At 46.2% G+C, this 18350-nt stretch overlaps 1 protein-coding gene across 1 annotated transcript in view; it reads right to left on the bottom strand.

The window, feature by feature from the left end:
- Positions 1 to 3335: 3335 nt before the first annotated feature.
- Positions 3336 to 18350, bottom strand: part of LOC105199537 (opsin, ultraviolet-sensitive) — a 713170-nt gene continuing 698155 nt past the window's right edge. The window contains exons 5-6 of the transcript XR_005574669.1: positions 3529 to 3621; positions 3336 to 3467 (exon numbers count right to left, since the gene is read on the bottom strand). The gene's annotated coding sequence lies outside the window, so the exon portion shown is untranslated. The remainder of the gene's footprint in view (positions 3468 to 3528; positions 3622 to 18350) is intronic.

The following is an 18350-nucleotide window of genomic DNA, read 5'->3' as shown; positions in this document are numbered from 1 at the left end:
CCAACATTCCTTGCGGGTGTGCCCCTTCTTCTTGCAATGATTACAATATTTTTCGAAAGCATTTATGTGAGAGCGATTGTCCGGTCTCGGTAATGAGAAGCGGTTTGTATATCGGCTACTACGGCAGTCCTGTCCGTAGTGCCCTGTTTTCCCGCATTTTTTGCATTGCGGTGTTCTATACAAGGGGATCTGTTTTTGGAACTTCGAATTGCGATTGCTTGGGCCTTTAATCTTTTCCTCGGCCGTTGCACCGATTATCGCTTCAGCTAGCGTTGGATATCGCTGTGCGCGTACGAGGAGCTAGATATCCTCGTGCAATCCGGTTTGATAATTATGGAGGGCTTGTTCTCTAATGCTTTCTAAAATGGCTCGTTGTTGTTCTTGAGTATGCTCCTTGCCCTCTTCCATTGATTCGTACAGATCCATTGCCAGTTTATCTACTCGGCGTCCGAAGTCTTATGCGCTTTCTCCACTTTTTTGTTTTAGTGAGTTAAATTCGATTTGTAAATGCGCAGTGCTTCGTTTACTTAAATATTCATTTTCTAGCTCTCTTTTTAATTGTTCGTAACTTCTTATATCCCGTGTTTGGAAATCCGTCATTGCCTTTCCTTTAAATTTTGTGCAGATCATGGCCTCAAGCAGTGAGTGCTCTTCTGCTGGGTGAATATTTTTCATAGCATATGAGCTAGCGTTTATAAATTCTTTTACGCGATCCCGGGAAGTTCCGTCTATCTGGGATCATGTTTCGAGCGTCTTTTAACGTTAAGAAATTAACCGTTGATCCTCTCTGATTTCTGATCGTACACGGATCGGCCATAAGAAAGTTCGCGGGCGTGATCATGGAAACTCCTTGTGTCTTGGTTCGTGTCCCTAGGTGGGGTACCGCGGGCTTCGGGTACGATTCCCGTGAAAGATACCCGGAGTTCCCTTATTTCGCGCAATAGCTCATGCATTAAGAAATTTTCTGTTATTGGCAAATCGTAAGTTGTTCTTGGCGTTGCTACGGGCTCGGCGTATTGCTGAATTGTACATTTTCTGCTGACTTGGCTGTTAGTTTTCTCGACGTTCCGACGGGAAAGCGTGCCGTTGTGGCGTCGGTCTGTTGTGTCGAGGTACCGGCTTGTCTATCCATATTTAGTAAACTAAAGTCGTGTAATTTTACAGGGAATTCTCTAGTTGTTATAACAAAGTCTGTATCGTCTGTCTCGCTCGCCGTTTCGTTTAACACTCTATTAACTGCGTCGCGAATATCTTCTAACGCGGTTGCCGCGATTTCTATTGAGAACGATGATGAGTCTGACCTAACGTTTGTTTTTTCGTCGTTACGTGTCTCTTCAGGAGCGCGTTTCCGTCTGGGCATTTACAAAAGAATTTTCTAACATACAATAAAATCACAGTGGTCGCTCGCATGTTGTCGAGTGCTGCTTATCTGCTTCTCCTCAGATGGCTCGGCTTACGTTGCGCTGGCTGTTGAGATAGGTCGGCGATCCTGATGCCTCGTTCTTGTTGACGTCTTCTGTGACTCTGGTTCCTCTTCTTTCCGTTGTGATCTCGCAGGTGTTGTCTCCGTTGTTGGGCGTGCTGCTTCCTGGCGCTTCTGTTCGATTGTCGTCGTCACGACTTGCGGGTGTACCGTCTTTTTGAGCGTGATCCCACCGCTGCCACCAAATATAATGTTGTGCCCCGGTGATGGCTCCAGAGACGTCGGTAGGTATATCGGGATCTTTTTGGCGCCTTAGGAGTTAGGACTCGTAGGAAGGGCCGCTCGGTGGTTGAAGATAAAACACTTGCTTGTTCCAACGTTAAAATAATGTATTTTCTTCAGTATTGCCCTCGTTACACTTGTAGTATGATTATGTATGTCGCTCGTTTGCTTGTTCTTCCCGGACGGCCCGGTATATATAGGTCGGCTGTTATTTCCGGATTGTGTTACAAGCTCGACGTGTAAGTCACGCACGGCGAGTAACACACCGGACAGTTGTTTGTCAAACTCTTCCGTCGCTTTCCGATTTTGTCGCGATATTTATACGGAAATTCGTCGTTTGGTTCGGCCAATCGTGTTCCTTGCGGCATGCAGCTCCCATGCTTAGCCGAAATCCGAATACCGGAAAGCGACTCAGCATTAGCTGGCGCAGCGCGATGGTGTTGCGGGCCGGAAGCCCGACAGACCATCAGCGTCTTTTCGATATTTCTAGCGTATGCGGAATTCGAGTCCGCCACGCGTATGCATAGCAATAGGAATCTTGATTTCCTGTTGCTATGCGTATAATTATCGTAGTTGTACAGGGTACAACAATTGAAACGTCCTTTATGCTATATTTCACTTGTATTATGTAAAAAGCATTGAACAAAAGTTGACCTGCAGTAAAAACTAAAATATTACGTTCTATAACGCGAAATAAATAAAACGTTTTTATGAGATATTTCACTCGCAAAGTAATAAAATAATAAATATAAAGCAAATTACTCCGCAACAATTACAAGAAATCTCTTCCAAATCAAAGTTAGGATGAAATTTGACGGGAAAATTTTCCCGTGGTCACAGTGGCTGCCTGGTGAAGGGGAGCCCTCCATAGCAAGAAAGGTCACGATCACCATGGAGCTCCAGAACGGAGTTGGTGACCAGGAGAAACCTTACATCGAAGGCAAAACCAATCTATGCGTAGTAGCCGCGACAGACATGGAACGGGCCACAACCGTTCAGACGGCGACTACGCAACAGCAACGAGAGAGGAATCTGCAACAAACAACAGACCCTGACAGCGCAGGAGAGGCCCAGGACCCGAAAGACAGCGGGAGGGCTGACCAAGATGCGAAATAGGATCGAGCCGACGTCTTAATCTCGCAATTATTTATTTTTCTTACATTAATATTATTATCTTTAGTATTATATTCATCGTTTGTTATCAATATTATTATTATCATTGTATTTTACTTTAATTTTATCCATTTTAAGGTTATACTTATTTTAACATTATTACATTATTTGAATTTATTCAATTGTAATACTAAAACAATATTCAGCCACAAAATTCAAAAATCCTTCCCGCGCCAACTCAATGTGGATTCCACAATCGTTGTGGAAACTTGGCGTAGTAATACACGGCAAGTGTAACGCGCATGCGTACCCTCGGAAAGGGGAACAAGAAGTTCGAGATGGTAAAGAAAGCCATCTTGGCAGTCAGTCGATCTTAGACCATGAAACCGAGAGGATATGCGACCGTGCGTGTAAAACGGATAATGCAATATTGCATCATCGCGCGCAAAGCGAGTGATTCTTTTAGTTATTAAGGAACGTGACATTATCGCGATTCGGGAACATTGTACACGTGTAATAAGACAATATAGAAGACAATTTATTTTTATATAATAAGTGTGTGCAATAAATATAGTATATAACTAATTACAAAACTTGCTGTAATTGGTGCGTTCACCCGAACACCGCGAATCCCGTTCCAAGTGCGTTCCTGTAGCAACAAGCGTATAAACATTAAACTCAGTGCCCTAAACAATTAAAAAAAGACTTACCTGTGTACCGACAAACATCACGCGGGTGCGTGATCAATCCCACGATGACCGTTGACAGGAGGGACGAGCCTGGCCAATCACGTACGAGGATTCCTGAAACAGTCAGAAAAGACGATTAGACATTCCACTTGGTAATTACTAGGTCAAATTACCTGGCGACCGTGAGATCCGTGCAGGATACATCCAAAGGTAAGAAAAATAACCCGAAAAGTGAAAATGATGAAATTAATGTTTGTTCGTCCGGTCACATCCCCCCCCCCGACCGCTCCAAAGAAAAACGCGTGCTCCCCGCCCTCCGGGCCTTCGCGGCCCAGCCACAAAAAAGGCGGATGGGCCGTGTAGCTGTCGCCCCTTCTCTCCCCACCATAGAGAAGGAGAGGAGCGGTAGCAATACCCTGAGGAGGCGCCCCTCCTCTCCTACTGCTGCTGGCCCCTTTGGGACTCGCAGCCGTGGGAGGAGGGTCCCTCGTAGCTATGAGCCCGGCGAGGCAGACTCCACCTGACGGTTTGGGGGGAGCGACACAGCGACAAATGCCGTGTTGCTTCTCTCATTTCCTCGCCGGGATTGGAGAGGGAACACTAGTTTTCCCTCCCCCTAAGTGTAAAAAAAGTGCACCACGCCGCACAAATGCGGCGCAAAAGGGCCCGGGGTTACGGCGAGGGCCGGATATCCCGGGCTTTAGCCCCAAATACCAGTGAAAGAGGCGGAGGGGGGGACTGGTGTCCCCTCCCCCCGACTTGAGGTTGACTCGGCCTCACAGTCCTGCCGGAGAACCCATCGCTAGGGTGCCTCCGGCGCGACGAGTCGGCCTCGGCCGACAGGGTCCGGGGGGGCTCCAGAAGTATGCTGCACGCTTTCCCGGAGCTTCCCCATCACGGACCAGGGCAGGACACCCGGAGGGATTTTAGTGGGTATGCCCCCGTCGACACGTCGTTGGCGGGGGAGAGCTCCACATAACCACCTGGGGTATGCGGTAACGCATTTCCCCTCCGTTAAAAGAAAAAGTGGGTAATATTACAATTTTTTCTGGTGGTTCTACCCATCGGCCGGTCACCTCGTCGCGTCTCATGTTTGGGTTCTTGATCTCACTATCTCTTCTCTGCCTCTTCCTCCTGGCCATTTTGAGCTTTTGTTTCGGTGTGTAAGTTTGGACTCTCTTCGCTTTCTGGGCCTTGGATATGCTGGATTTGGCGGTTTTCCTTCTCTTGGATGGCGTGTACTCGCTATCCGAATCGTCACTCAATGCCTTCTTTCTCTTTCTAGTTTCCTTAGTAGATTTTTTGTTTGTACGTGATTCTTTTCTTTTAATTGTCTGCATCTCGGTTGACGAGTCGCTCGCCTCGGTTCTATCTTCCGTTGAGCGTTCGTCCTGCGACTCTTGTTGCGACAGGTTTTCTATTAAATCAACCTCCAATGGCCTTGGTTGGTACTAATTTGTTTTGTCGCTTGCCGCTGAAATGGATGGTAGCGGTTCCGGTGGTGTGGCGGTCTGCCTCATGGCTGCCGTCACTTGACCCTTGTTGAGCGTGAGTGTCAGCTTCCACTGCTCGTCTGCCATTTCGGCGTTTGGTCTTAAATCTGTGAAACTCACATTAGCCAAAACTTCTATTATATTTTATTTTGTCCACGTATCTTGTACGAACAACTTATTTGTGTATCTCACAGTGTTCCTTCTTATGCTCGTGATATTTTCAAACAGGTCTAATAAATTCTTTTTGCACCTGGCTGACTTTTCGTTCGCTTTTTTTAGAGCGTCTCGGTCTTCGTTAAGTGTTGGTCTAGCCATTTAATCATATTTGTGCGGCTCCTCAAGTCTTTTTTTAAGCTGTTCCATTCGGCTCTTGTTTTAACCAATCGTTTGCATAATTATATCTCCATTCAATTTAATTCATCGAAATTGCTTTGTTCTGACTCCTTGCAATGCGAATCATGTCTGACGCTTTTCTCGTGATTCGCGTCACTCTATATGTCGGGCTACATTCGCTGCTCGGTGTTGCAACTTCCTCTTTCGTCTTGACAGATTGCCGGCTTGCCTGTTGGCTGGTGGTTTTGTTTTGCCGTTGACTCATGATCACGCACCAATTTCCGTTTTGAAATCTTTTCGAGAGCGTTGTGAGTTTTATCGTGCTCTCCGTAAAATTAAATGGTGAGCTCTTCCGTTCGAGTCGCGGCGGAGGGTTGGCGCTGCTAGTGCTCGATGACGATTGGTCGTTGACCTGGGTCCGCTGATTGGTGGACTGGTTTGTCAGTGTTCTATAATATTGCTTGTGACAGTTTTTTGTTTTCTTCGCTTTTATCGCGGTTAACAAGATTTCGTATATTTCGAATATCATTTTTTTTTAGCGTTATCGTCGTTACTTTTTTTATTTTTGCGTATGTTCTGCGCATTTTTACGCGGCTTTCCGTCCGTCCGATCGATAAGTTTCGCGTTCTCGTCGCGTTTCTTTGAACTATCGTATCGTTACTTGTCGCGCTTTTACTCGATACAGGGTCATCGGTTGTTTTATCTTCAACTATATCTGTATCATTCGTTATTGCCGGTTTGCCAACTTTATCTTTTTTCTCAACGCTAATCCACTTGTCGTTGTCGGGATTGTTGCGTTCGTCCGGTCGGTGATGTTGAATGGTTTTACATAGTTGTACTATTTTCTTTATTATTGACGGCTGTTCGCGTTATTTCAAATATTTTGCGCGTTTTGCGGCTCTCATTTGGTTCCTTATCATTTTGTTTTGTTTATATCTCTCCAAAATCATCAACATTGTTATATTAGTCGCTTCTATTTTATCCGCGGTTTCGTTATTTCTAAGCGAAATTTTGTTTCCGTGTATGTCGACGTATACCTCATTAGGTTTAATGAGGTCTGCACGTCCGCTACGCGCTCGATTTGATTCCAATTCAATGCTCTCCTCGCACGCGGTTCGTTTTTGCTATTAACGCGATTCGCCGTTTTCATTTGCACTTCTTGTCGGCTCGCCCTTATCAGCTATTTGCGGTTCATTGGTTCGCGTTTTGCTATTTCGATTTTTGCACGATGTTTTCGTAATCGTTTGTTGCCGGTTGTCTGCGTTCCCCGCTATTTTCTGTGTGTTACTGTCTGTGATTTATCGTTCGGCAATACTGCAATCATTTTCACGTTTGTCTTAACTACATCGACGTAAGTTGTTTCACACGTGTTCCTTGTTATTTGAGATTTCGAATCGTTGGTCATGCGGTACATCGGCTCAACGTTCAGTTCTGTCGCGTATGTTTTTAATTTCACTATTTTAGCGTATGTTTGCCTTTGCTCGGTGGTTTTGCGTTCGTTTCCCGTTATTTCCGGTCTTCCGCGTTGTATCGTCGCGGGACAAGATTCGATAGCTCACGGTGCGAGCCGTGATAGCCCACCAATCAATCATCTTGATTTATCTAACCCAACCAACAGAAAAACTCTAGGCATCGGCCACTGTCAGTAATGGTGGGCTATTGGTCCCGTGCGGGATCCGTCCATCGCGCGTGGTTGTTTCGCGATACGGTTTTCGCTTTTGTCGCGTCCACATAGGATGGTTTTATATTAATTTTGGTATACGCGTCCGCTGCGGTTAACGATTTGTATGATCGTCCGTTTTTGGCATTCTGATTTGCGGATCTTTGCGACGCTATGTCGCTTGCTAAACCTACTCTTTTTGGTATGTAATTATTTTGATTGTTATCGGTAATTGTTTTGATTGGCGGTCTATAGTACATGGATTCGTTTTTAGCATGTTTACATGTACAGCCTGTTCTACGGTGTACGATTGTTCACCGCTCGGTAGATCTATTTTAGTAGCTCATTTCCACGCAGCATATGATTTGTACAACTGATAGATTTTGCAGTCGTTCGCGACTATCGTGTTCCATGCAATTTGGCTGTTTGAATATTGCGTTGCTATGTCGTTGACATTTTGCCGATTTGCCTGATTGTATGTTACCAAGTCGCTTGCGTGCTCGTCGTTTGATTTAGCATCAGTTTTGTATCCGTTTCGACGGTACGATTTGTGTTTTTTTGCTTTACCTTTTCACGTTTTTGCGCTTTCGTTGTGTTTGCGCTCGCTCTTGTACGCTTCTTCGTTCTCCTGATTGCTCTCTAGCACAGAATCTAGATCGGATAATTCGCTTATGTCGGAAGATTTGCTCGTTCCTGATTTATCACTATTGTTTGCATGAATGTCGGATTGACTATCGCTCGTTTCGTTTAGTTTCGCCTTGGATGGTATATCTCTCGCTTGGTCTGCGCTTACCGCGTTTATACCGTAAAGTTTGCTTTGGTCCTCACTATTGATCGATCTTGTGTCGGACAGTTCGCTGTCGTTTTCGGATTTCGTTTCGTCGGGGTCGTTCAACGATACGTGTCTGAGTTGTCTGGCCGGTTCGCCGTTCGGCTCTAGTACGACTTCATCCTCGTACGGGTTTTCCAGCTCATTCGGAAGAAACTCGTCTTCCTCTTCCTGGCTGTCGCTCTCCCTTTCGGGTTTTAATTGCGCTTTACGATAAGGTCTTAACATTCTGCTGTTATACGCGCTACGCACGGTTTCGTCTGCGTCGCCAATAAGATACGCGTTTTGTCGCAGTATCTCGATAACCTGGTATGGACACTGTATAACAGATCGAATTTTTAAATCTTGTTTTGACTCGCGTCCAAAAGACTGTGTTGTCTTATCCAAATCAAATCTCCTGGCTTGTACTGATTTGCCGTCGTGTGTTTTTTGGCTTGCCTCTTTCGTTTGTTCGCGCTGTCGGTCAATCTTTGTCGCGCTCGATTAAATTTTTCGCGATAAATCGCATTTTCTCTAACGCTTAGAATTAACTTTTCCGGTAAATCTAAATGATCGAGTCTATCGGTGAGCAGCTCTATCGGGTTGTATTCCGTGCTCGCGTGTACCGTTGCGTTTATCACGCGCTTTGCTTTGGCTATTAAACTCGGCCAAAGTCCGTGATGATGACTTAAAATACGTGCGTATTATGCGATCTAACTCGAGCATAACGCCTTTTTTTTGTTACGGAGAGGAAATGCGTTACCGCATACCCCAGGCCCTGGGGGAGGCCTGGTGGTTATGTGGGGCTCTTCCCCGCCGACAACGTGCCGGCGGGGGCATACCCACTAAAACCCCTCCAGGTGTCCTGCCTTGGTCTTTGGCTGGGAGGCTCCGGGAACGAGTGCAGCATGCTTTCGGAGCCCCCCGGACCCAGTCGACCAAGGCCGACTCAGGGCACCAGGGGCGCCCTAGTAGTAGGCGCCCCTGGCAGGGCTTTAGGGCCTAGTTTGCATTAAGTCGGCGGAAGGAGACACCAGCCCTCCCCCCCCCGCTTTTTCCCCTAATATTTAGGGGTAAAGCTCGCGGTATCCGGCCCCTACCGTAACCTCGGGCTTCTTCACGCCGTACTATAACAAGCGGCGCGGCCCGCTGTTATACCCTGAAAGAGAGGGAATGTTAGTTCCCTCTCCCCACTCCGGCGTGGCAGTGAGGGGGGGGGAAGCGGCTTCGCGTTATGTCGCCAAGCCGCTTCCCACGGACCGTCAAGTAAGGTCCGCCTCGCTGGGCTCACTACAAGGGGCCCTCCTCCCACGGCTGCGTGTCCCGAAAGCAGGGCCAGCAGCCGTAGGGGAGAAGAGACTCCATCTTTCAGAGTTGTCGCTTTCCTTCTCCTTCGCCGCCTTTTGGTAGTCGGGCCACGCGGGCCCGGGGGGCGGGGGGCAGATCATCTTCTTCGAGGCGGTCGGGGGAGAGCCAAAGTGGATCGTGGCTTCCGTCCCCGCTGCCTCCGTTGTTGTTGTTGCCGGGGGGCTCCCCTTTCTCACCCTAACTTTCTCGGCCTCTTCCTTTCGTCGCATTACCTGCTCGCAGAAGGAGGAGACCGCGATCCATGCACTCTCCCTGCGGACCATCTAGGAAATGAGGGCCCGCAGGGAGAGATTGTCACCAGCTTCTTCTTTTAAGACTCCGCGCAGCTCGTCCCACGCTGGACAGACCTCCAACGTGTGCTGCGCGGAGTTTATTTCGGCGTCACAATGGTGACATTGTGTCGTCGGCTCCTTCCGCGGTATCCTGCACAGGTACTCACCAAAACATCCCTGTCCAGTGAGCACCTGCGTCATCCTGTAGGACAGGCCGCCCCAAGGGCGGCTCACCCATTCGTCCAAGTGGGGTAGGACGGCCTCCAAGATCTGAGAACCTGCCGCCGGCGGATGACAAGGCTTTCTCGCCAGGCATCCATCGCCCGCCGGCGCGCTCTCTCCTTTAACAGCGCGGCGGACCCGAGGGTGACGACTCCCCCGCATAGGCGAATGGCCTTCGGAGTCCCGCCAGGGCTATTATTGCCGCGCTGGATGCGGTGCGATACGCGCGCACGATTCTACGCGCCAGCCGCCGCTGCACCGCGTGCAGCGTCTCGCGTATTCGGCGGCTAGCTAACGCCTCGCGAAATCAGACTGGGGCTCCGTAAAGAGCCCCAGCTATCACGGCGTACGCGTACGCGCGCCTCGCACCGACCCTCGGACCTTGGAAGTTGGGCGTTTGTTCTTTTGCCCAATTGCTGGGTCTGCTTGTCAAAGTGCTTGACAAAGACTCAGCAACCATCCAATAGCAACTCTAAATATTTTAGGGTTGCCTCCACCCGGATTCGAATGTTGTCCACCAGAATGAAGGCCTGGGGCGGTTGGAGTCGTCGTGAAAGAATACGGCTTCTGTTTTCTCCGGGGTCACCCTCAGGCCCAGGCTTTTGATGGAGCCGACAATACACTCCACGGCGCAGTTGCCGTGGATAATGGCTTCTACCCCAGGAGGCTCCCCTGGCCCCCACTAACGTGTCGTCTGCATAGCAGACGATGTGGCATCCAGGGGAGAAGGCCTCGCAGATCACGGCGTCGTATGCGATATTCCACAGCAGGGGGCTCAACACGGACCCCTACGGAACGGCGCACGACAAGTTCCTCCGCTGCTGGAGCCCGGTTTTGTCTCGGTACTCCAGCACCCTGTCCCGGAAATAGTCCCGTATAATGGAGACGAGGTAGGGCGGCACAAGATGATACTTGCTCAGCGCCACCACTACCACGCCCCACGGGATGCTGTTAAAAGCGTTAACGATGTCCAGGGATATCGCCAACGCCACCACCGTCCCCCGTAATAGACTCCAAGAGGGATCGGACCTGCCTTATGGCATCGATGGTCGATCACCCCTCTCGGAATCCATATTGGCCGGGAGACAAGTCGGGACCTTCCTGGGACATATGCCGGATGATGCGGTTGGCGATGATACGCTCAAAGATTTTGCCCACATCATTCAGCATACATAGGGGTCTATACGCGGAAAGACTCTCCACTGGCTTGCCCTCCTTTCTGAGGAGGATAAGCCTGGCCCTCTTCCAACTTAAGCATAACGCCTTCTACGGGGTTCAATTGTGGGTTATACGGCGTTGTCTTTTTCGTTACTATATCGTGCCTAAACGCAAACGCTCCCTATTCGTTGCCTTTAAATTGTCCTGCGTTGTCCGTCAGTATCTCTGCCGGATTGCCAACCACTGCAAAATAATTTTCTAATTTCGCTATAATGGTTCTCGTGTCTTGCGACACCATTGATTATAGTTTAACGTGCTCAGAAAACTTGTCCATTATGACAAGTACGTATTTGAATCCGCTTTTGGCCATTGGTAATCTGCTAAAGATATTGACGGATATCGCCACGCACGGTTGTCTCGGTAACTCGTAATACTCGGGTCCTGCCGTTGCTCTCGTGTATCATTTCGTTGAATGGCACGATCTGCAGGATGCCACCACGTCGCGACAAATTCGCGCTAAGTTGGGTGTTTCGAAATACTCGTTTGCAAAAGCTATGAGCTTATCTGTTCCGAAGTGTAACAATAGACGGTGTGCCTTTCTGAATATTTTCCATGACACGGTTCGCGGTAGTAGAATTCTTTTTTTACTGTCTTTGCAAATCGATCTAATTATGTTGTCGCACCATACGACGTCTCTATGGTTTAAATCGTTTGCTGCCTCTACCATCAACGGTTGTTCGCGCTGTGCGTCCGCTATTACGCGCGTCCAATTGTCGGTTTGCGCTCCGTCTCTGTGATTTACGAATAATGCGATATACCAGTAGTCGGTGGGTTTTTATCTGGAATTGTTGTTTCGCGATAATGTGTCCGCTATTACGTTGTCCCTGCCTGAGATGTGTACCAATTTGAGATCGAACTCTTGTAAGAATTGAAACCATCTGGCTATTCTCGTATTATTTGTTATGCACGTATTTAAGAACGTTAGAGCTTTATGGTCGGTGTGTACCCTGACTTTCCAGCCTAATAGTAATGTGTGCCATTTTTGTATGGCCCATACTAACGCTAATCCTTATAGATCCGTTATCGTATAATTTATTTCCGTGCCTTTTAACGATCTACTCGCGAATGCGATAGTGTATTTACGATCGTCGTCGTCGCGATATTGATATAGTCTAGCGCCCAGTCCAGATCTCGCGGCATCGGTCTGTATGCCGAATTTATATTCTTTTCGTATCAGGAATAATGCCGGTGTTTCGTCAAAGGCTAATTTTATATCGTTAAACGCTTTGTCTGTCATTTTTGCGGCTATTTGTAATGTACGATGTTTCTATATTTTGTTGCTTTGTAAGCTTTGCGGTACGATATCGTTACATCGATATAGTACATATTTACCTGTCTCTTTCTCGACACTGCAGCCTTACGCACTAGTCTCGTCGGTTTTTTATTACGCTAACTCACTATTTCGACCGTTAACGTCCGACTTTTTTTATCAAGACGTTCACGTGTTGTAAGAACTGAACTGATTGCGTTCGTAAACGATTTGTCGCTCCTTTATATACTCTTCTATGACGGTTATTTTTCTCAATTGTTTTTGTTTTTATACTCGCGGAGTATTATTTTTTTTGTTTAGATTTCTCTAATCCGGTTGTTCACGACTCGCGGTTACTATTTTTCACGCGTGGTATTAATCGTCATGCACCATTTTGTTTTTCCGATCGTTTATTGATCTGCTTATTATTTACGAGTTTATTACCTCGATGTTGTTTTCTGCAATATTTTACGTGTTACTTATTGTTGTTTACAAGTTTTAGATCTTGTGGTTAAATTGTATTTTATTTCGTTTTGTCACGTGCCTAAATCACTATGTGATGGTACGTCAAAATAAATGTTTTTTGGTATTATTTTGTTTGTTGGTGATATCCTAAGTCTAAACCTAATGCTAACTTATGTCATCTGCAGCTGACTAAATATACTAATTATACTAATTGTCTTATATCTAATTTGATTATTATGTATGTATACGTTATGCTACTTTTGGCGGTCTGCCAATTCCTAATACTATTGTGATTATTAGAATATTGTAAAATTAGTCGTTATTATTTTTGTGTTTTATTTTATTTTAACAGTTCTAATGATTAAGAACCTAATTAAGTTTATATTGTAATGATTTTTATTTACATATATACTGATCAGTAAAGTGATAGTCTTAAAGAGATTTAGCAAAATGATAGAAATTTGAAATTGTCATTGACATAAGAAATTTGGTACCATCATTCACACAAAAGATTGGAAGATAGAAGTTTGATAGGAAAGAATAGTGTTCGTGCAGAAAAATGAAAGTGAAAGTAAAGTATTAAATCTGTATTAATTATATGTAATGGTTATGTATATTTTTCCTAACACTGTTGGATATCTATCCAAATCTATATTTAATTATATTTATTAATATATATATATACGGGTAAGCGCCCGCGTCGGACGGTGAGTTCCGCCGCCTTTGTCTACCATGTGTACACGGCCCGTGATTCGCTAACTTTATCCTCTTATTATTCAAAAAGTAAGCGTTGGATAAAATTTTCGTACAGGAAAAATCGTCTCAGAATTTATTCAAGAACACGTCTTTACAGGGACACATGGGTCGTTCTGAATCACCCTGTATATATATATTTTGACGTGGCAGTTCTATCTGCCTCGCTACTTTGTTCTCCACCTAAGCATAGCACAAGGAAGCGCATATGACCGGGTCGGGCACTCAGTGAGAGAGCAAAATCTCCGGCAGGACTGCGTAGCGTATTATTTTCATTTACTTATTCGCGGCTTATTTCACCGCGGGCACCTTGACAAACGTCGCCTAAGGACCAGCAGCGGCGAGGAAGATGGACAGCGGCAAGAAAAGGAGAATGCGATCGTCCAGGGCTGACGGGAAGCCTCCGACGGAGAGGAGGACGAGACAAGACGTGGCGACAGATAAGCGCCACGCAAAAGAGGCTCGCAAGTGGCACAGCTGATGGACAGGCTGGGACGGACGAACGGCCAAGACGAAGACCGTCGAATGTCGGCTGTCCATCGAGGAGGGTAGCGGCAAAGAATCGTCGCAAGAAAATTCTGCTGTTGTTATCTGCGAAGACGACGAGAGCGGCGAGGATGTCGGATGCCGACGGGAACCGCACGACACCTGCGGAGACCCGACACTGTGCTGACGTCACGGCTAGATAAGGACGGCCGCTGATAGGCCGCGCCGCGTGGTGCAAGGATATCGCGCATTCTGTGGGAGGGGTAGCGCTCATCGATCGCGCATCGAGCGCAATCCTCTCGGCTTTTGCGTGCGACCCGGTGACGAGAGCGCGTGTTACCGGAAGTGGCTGTCGGGTGCCCGGCCTGGCGATCTCTGCCTGGGGTCCCGGAGACGAGGAAGAAGACCGTGCCGAAAGTCAAGGTGACCCGTCTAACCGCTGTGTAAAGCCACGAGCTGTCGGTGTCGACCGGCTCGCGCTCTGAGGTGGAGCCATTAGGTTAGTGTGTGAGTGCGTCCGCCGCGTGGCGATTGAACGCACCTTGTTTCTTGATGTTTGGCTGGTTCTCCACCTCAAGTACGAGACCTTGTCGAGGCACCCAGCTGTTGGCTGCCGCGTGTGTTTGAGCCGTCCCGCCGTAGAAGCTCGCGAACCACCGGCTTCCCGGGAAGCCGTAAAGCCCTCGCGCACATGCGCGAGTCGTGTTCCGGCCGCAATCGCACGGCCGCCCGCGTTATCGGTGCGTTGTCGTATCGCGCGTTTTAGGACGAATTTTGTAACTTGGCCGCGACGACAGCGTTGTCGTCAGCAGGCATCTTTGGTTGTGCTACGTTTTGAATTAAATAATGCCTGTTAGCGAAAGTTTGGCTAATGTGTTCTCGCCGCGCTGTTCAGAACGCGCGTGATTGGCTGTCGTGTTCCGCGCGGGATCAGCCGCCGTGGTTCGCGCCGTAATTGTTGTAGGATTTAAGAGAATTCTCGCGTTCCGCCTATTCGTTTTCGCCAACTCTTCGTCTTTTTCGTTCTTTTCTTGCTTTGAGTTATATTTTCTTCGTGTTTGGTTGTACTCCGTCTCTATTATACGCTATAATATATGTTATTTCTACCTGTTATATCGGCCTGATTTTACTTGGTTTCTTGCCTACCCGTCTCCTCACGTAAGAAAGCCGCTTCGTCCCTGTCTCCGCTACCCCGCCCCTCTACCGGTTAAAGGAGCTAGCTGGCCGCGTGCGAGCGACAATTTCACGCTTTGGTATGACGAGCTATCGCGTGGTGTAAATCCGCGTTTGGTGTTAGAGAGTGTACCCGGCGACGCGACCGGTATAATCGCGTCTGGCGCCCAATTTCGTGATTTGTTGTGAACATATCTATCGGTTCATTCGTCGCTCACGCGCGTGTTTCGCGCGTAATTCCGGTTCTTTTGTTTGATCGCGTTTTTGCCGCTGCTCTCCGGCGTCAAGAAAATACGAGACAATATATATGTATTTATTATGCTTGATTAAAATCTAATTACTTAACACTAAATACTATTTACAGGTCCTATCGGTTTCTGTATTCGCAAAGTTTTTCAAATCGTGATAATTGACTAATCACGATTCTTTGCGTTGTATTTGAAATTGTCAGGTTTTCACTTTTCGTCGTGACAGTTCGGTCTTGTGAAAATATTTTTAAGTGTTAAAACTTTTACTGTTTCGCGTTCACGCTTGTTCGCGTTTTAGATACTTTGGTATCAAGTCGTTTCTACGCTTTGCTATTATCGCTGTCTCGCTCTACGTTCGAAACTATCTTTGATGCTTATTTTTTGACTTTTCGTCGCTATCGCTATCCTTTTCTATGTTAGGAACTGTCTTTGATCTCGGCAACTGAATAGGTTTCAGCTACGGGAAGTTTTTCATGCTTGCGTGTTTTCCGAGAATTATACGCTTCCCTTTCGGTGCTCGCGGCTTCCAAGAATTGTTTTTGTCGTTTGACGCTAACCTTTCCCCTTTTTGTGTTCAAACATGTTTCGCGATTTTAAAGCTTCTAAAATATTCTAGAACGTTTCTCCTTTCAACTTACCTGTGTTGTCTGTTTGCGTTGCACGTACCGTTTTACGTAATTGTTGCTGAAAATATCGTACAATATTTCGTTTCTTTGCGTTTGTAGATCGCGCTCGCGGTTTCTTAGCTTGTCTTTTTAATTTTCTTCACAACTTAACGTTTTTTATTATCAGCGTTATTATTTTCTTTAGAATTCTACAAAGTTTTCGCGCTCTGTTTACGCTAGGTTTCAAACAATCTTTTGTTTTTCTTGTTAACTTAATGTTAAAGGATCTCGATTTCGTTACTGTATTATTCCCGATTTACGTTCGCGATTATTTTTCATATAATAATATCATAGACTTTACGCGTGTAATTCGTTTGAATGGTAATAAATCTGTCACTCGTATTCCGCATTAGAATCTCTAGATCTTTTGTCCTCAAATAGCTTTTACCGTAAAAATGTTGCACAATTTTACATATAAACATGCAAATACATAAACGCAGCAATTTTAGCAAGCATTTCATTCTACGCATGCAAGTTTGTAACGATAGCATCGTTACGCAGGTAAAATATATCTCTTTCTCGCTCACACGCCGGATTATAACATATCGTTCCGCCCCTTTTACTCGCACACCCGATCACGTGACGTCAGTACTCTCCGTCTCGCTCACTCGCACGCGCGGCCACGTGACGTCGGTTCCGTCCTCTATCTCGCTCGCTCTTGCGCCTGGTCGCGTGACGTCACACGTAGCATCGCGCGGGCACGTGTGCGTAGGTACACGCCGAAAAGTGGGGTAAACACGTGGTTCCGACTGCGTGGGCGGCTGGAGGGTATAAATACGGAGCCACACCAAGAAGGAGCAACCAGTCGGTTCCAAATCACCGGTACCGACACTCCGGGAGTACTCGGAGCTCCTTGGCTGGGTGTTCTCGGTTTCCTTATACCGGGTGTACTCGGTTTCCTGAAAACCCCTGACACCGGGCGTTCTCGGTTATCCGCACTCCTGTGCCGGGCGTTCTAGGCTTCCTGACACCGGCCGTTCTCGGGTATCCGCACTCCTGTGCCGAGCGTTCTCGGCTTCCTGACACAGGCCGTTTACGGCCCTCCTGATACCGGGCGTACTCGGTCACCCGTTTCTTTACCTGTTACGTGTCCTATAATTTCGATTCTTAATTTTCGTTTTATTTTTAGAGCAGATTTAGAATAATTTCACTCGGTCGGCGACGACGCGTTTACCCGGAGTTACAACTTCCTCGCCGGATTTTCCTTGGATATCCTCCGTCCCGAGCGTTCCGTCCGAACAAGCGCCCTCCTAACAAAGCGAGCGTATGTTGACCCCTTCCTCAGACAAGCGATAGTTATTAAGTTGCGTTAGTATTAAGTCCGCGTTACTTGTAATATTTTCCGAGCGTTAGTTTGTAAGATCCGCCTCTCGCATTTAGACTTAAGATTTCAATCAACGCCGCGAGCGCTTAATTTAGTTTAAGTTTTCTACGTGTTCTCTATGCGTGTACGTCATAATTAGTTTTAAGTTCTTTCCGCGTGTGAACAAACGTTCCGGGGAACACGAGTTCCGAAGGTGTTAACTTCCTCTCTTCCTAATAAATTTTATTTTTTTTTTTTTATCACGGAGTGTGAGGAGATATTGATTTAAAATAAATATTTTGTTAATTTCTTTCAAATCAGAGTTCCTTCTTTTCTCGACCCTGGCACCGGCGAGCTAATCCGCGACCGCGAGAAAAGTCGTACCGTTACAAGTTTTTTAGCGTTTATCGCCATATGATTTTCATTGCAAAATAAGTCAAAGCAATTGCCAAGCATACCGCTAACAAGATTTCATTTACTATCTCGTATACTCGCACTTTTTTACGCAATTTCTTTAATTTTTCTAACTCTTGGTCTCTATTTTTGTGAATTTTACAAAAAAGTTAAGATTATTGTTGCTACGATTATTGCAACTATCAAAATGAAAATTATGAAGTATACTATAATCATGTAAATTCTTACCGCATCGTATGTTTCCTCCTGCATTGTTTCAATTAATTATATGAACTGTCTTATATGAATTGACTTGTTGCAAAAATTAATAAGATTTTACAAATGATTCTAATTATCTTTAGTTTAGCAGTTTGCCACTTCTCGATATTGATATTTAATTTTATTCTTTTTTTAGCGTTCGCTTTGTTTCGTAATCACATTTTGTGCACGCTCTCAACGAATCTTTGCAGAATTTTTGTCGCTTTCAGAGATTTTTGCGTTTCTGAAATTTTGTATTCTTTTTTAAAATTCAACAACTTGCGTTTAATTTATCGGACTTTTGCGATATAACGCGTTAAAACACTCATAGAGTTCTCCTCTATCGAAATAAACTATCGAGAGAATATTGAAATTTTAATTTTTATTCTTTGCGGTTTTTACTTTTGGTCAAAATTTTCTAAGTATTTGTTTTTGAAAATTTTTTGCGCAGAGGTCCCCCTAAGCGTAGTGCTTTT

Source organism: Solenopsis invicta, chromosome 4, assembly GCF_016802725.1.
Source record: "Solenopsis invicta isolate M01_SB chromosome 4, UNIL_Sinv_3.0, whole genome shotgun sequence".
NCBI lineage: Eukaryota > Metazoa > Arthropoda > Insecta > Hymenoptera > Formicidae > Solenopsis > Solenopsis invicta.
The sequence above is the reverse complement of the archived record's forward strand: the minus strand, read 5'-3'. Positions and strand labels throughout refer to the sequence as shown.